General features: G+C 35.6%; 2 non-coding genes across 2 annotated transcripts in view; both read right to left on the bottom strand.

Moving 5' to 3' along the window:
• Positions 1–840: 840 nt before the first annotated feature.
• Positions 841–912, bottom strand: TRNAC-GCA (transfer RNA cysteine (anticodon GCA)). The gene has a single exon. It is a non-coding gene; the product is annotated as a tRNA-Cys (tRNA).
• Positions 913–2,495: 1,583 nt separating this feature from the next.
• TRNAC-GCA (transfer RNA cysteine (anticodon GCA)) overlaps positions 2,496–2,500 on the bottom strand; it is a 72-nt gene continuing 67 nt past the window's right edge. The window contains exon 1 of the tRNA in view: positions 2,496–2,500. This exon is cut by the window's right edge and continues 67 nt beyond it. This is a non-coding gene — a tRNA (tRNA-Cys).

Consider the following 2,500-nt stretch of genomic DNA (forward strand, 5'->3'; position numbering starts at 1 on the left):
TAAAAGCAAATTATAGGGGCACCTGGATTTGAACCAGGGACCTCTCGACATGCACTCGAATGCTCAACAACTGATTTATACCCCCTGGTCTTTCTAACTATAAGACCATACACATTGCAGCCTTGATGTAAAGGTTACTGTACTGTATTTCTTGTCCTGCAGGAGGTGAAGATGAGTCTGTTTCTTTATGGTAAAGGTTTGGAGTTATTAGTCAGGGCATAAATAGAGAGTTTACATACTGTAGGTATAATCTGTGAGCATGTTTAAAAAGAAACTTTGATCATCCTAAAGCTCCACTATTGTTCGTGCTAGTCAGAGTAGTATATATTGAAATCCAGTTGTGACATTGTTTTATGGAAGCCAAAGAGAACTAAAATACAAATTGTCACTAAACCAATATTAATAATTTCTGAAAACTAACTGATTGAGATACATTTTGGCAATAAAATCAAATATTTGATTTTTAGGTCAGTGGGCTCAGATGTTCGGAATGCATGTATGCCTTATGGACTAATTGCAAAATCAGTATGAGTTCAAAACATGGCTGCACCAAAAAAATTGTAATTCTGCCATGTTAATGCCCAATACTCCCTTATTTATCAAAGTTAGTTAGGAATAAAGCATTCATCCTTCGTGTATAGTGATTTTATCCTGTATAATTCTCTATCAAATTAGCAGTCAAAACCTGCCACTGATACTGTACTTTCCTGAGGTAAAGTATTAAGTTGACATTTCAACATTTTTTGTTGCCTTACTGCCACTTGAGTATGTTTTTACATTACTTGAGTCCCAAACGAGGTATAGACTGCAAAGTGATGCTATACATTAAAAGCAAGTAATAGGGGGCACCCAGATTTGAACCAGGGACCTCTCGATCTGCAGTCGAATGCTCTACCACTGAGCTATACCCCCTGCTCTTTCTCACTATAAGCACATACACATTGCAGCCTTGATGTAAAGGTTACTGTACTGTATTTCTTGTCCTGCAGGAGGTGAAGATGAGTCTGTTTCTTTATGGTAACGCTTTGGAGTTATTAGTCAGGGCATAAATAGAGAGTTCACATACTGCAGGTATAATCTGTGAGCATGCTCAAAAAGAAACTTTGATCATCCTAAAGTTCCACTATAGTTAGTGCTAGTCAGAGTAGGATTTATTGAAATCCAGTTGTGACATTGTTTTATGGAAGCAAAACTGATCTAAAATACAAATTGTTACCAAACCAATATTAATAATTTCTGAAAACTATTTTATCATGGTACATTTTTGCTAATAAAATAAAATATTTGAATTTTGGGTCAGTGGGCTCAGATGTTCTGAATGCATGTATGCCTTATGGACTAATTGCAAAATCAGTCGGAGTTGAAAACATGGCTGTACCAAATCATTTTGAATTCTGCCATGTTAATGCCCAATACTCCCTTATTTATCAAAGTTAGTTAGGAATAAAGCATTCATCCTTCATGTACAGTTATTTTATGCTGTATAATTCTCTATCAAAAGTAGCTGTAAAAACCTGCCACTGATACTGTACTTTCCTGAGGTAAAGTATTAAGTTGAAATGTCAACATTTTTTGTTGCCTGACTGCCACTTGAGTATGTTTTTACATTACTTGAGTCCCAAACGAGGTATAGACTGCAAAGGGACGCTATACATTAAAAGCAAATTATAGGGGCACCTGGATTTGAACCAGGGACTTCTCGACATGCACTCGAATGCTCAACAACTGATTTATACCCCCTGGTCTATCTAACTATAAGACCATACACATTGCAGCCTTGATGTAAAGGTTACTGTACTGTATTTCTTGTCCTGCAGGAGGTGAAGATGAGTCTGTTTCTTTATGGTAAAGGTTTGGAGTTATTAGTCAGGGCATAAATAGAGAGTTTACATACTGTAGGTATAATCTGTGAGCATGTTTAAAAAGAAACTTTGATCATCCTAAAGCTCCACTATTGTTCGTGCTAGTCAGAGTAGTATATATTGAAATCCAGTTGTGACATTGTTTTATGGAAGCCAAAGAGAACTAAAATACAAATTGTCACTAAACCAATATTAATAATTTCTGAAAACTAACTGATTGAGATACATTTTGGCAATAAAAGCAAATATTTGATTTTTAGGTCAGTGGGCTCAGATGTTCGGAATGCATGTATGCCTTATGGACTAATTGCAAAATCAGTATGAGTTCAAAACATGGCTGCACCAAAAAAATTGTAATTCTGCCATGTTAATGCCCAATACTCCCTTATTTATCAAAGTTAGTTAGGAATAAAGCATTCATCCATCATGTATAGTGATTTTATCCTGTATAATTCTCTATCAAATTAGCAGTCAAAACCTGTCACTGATACTGTACTTTCCTGAGGTAAAGTATTAAGTTGACATTTCAACATTTTTTGTTGCCTGACTGCCACTTGAGTATGTTTTTACATTACTTGAGTCCCAAACGAGGTATAGACTGCAAAGTGATGCTATACATTAAAAGTAAGTAATAGGGG

Source organism: Pseudophryne corroboree, chromosome 1 (assembly GCF_028390025.1).
Source record: "Pseudophryne corroboree isolate aPseCor3 chromosome 1, aPseCor3.hap2, whole genome shotgun sequence".
Lineage (NCBI taxonomy): Eukaryota > Metazoa > Chordata > Amphibia > Anura > Myobatrachidae > Pseudophryne > Pseudophryne corroboree.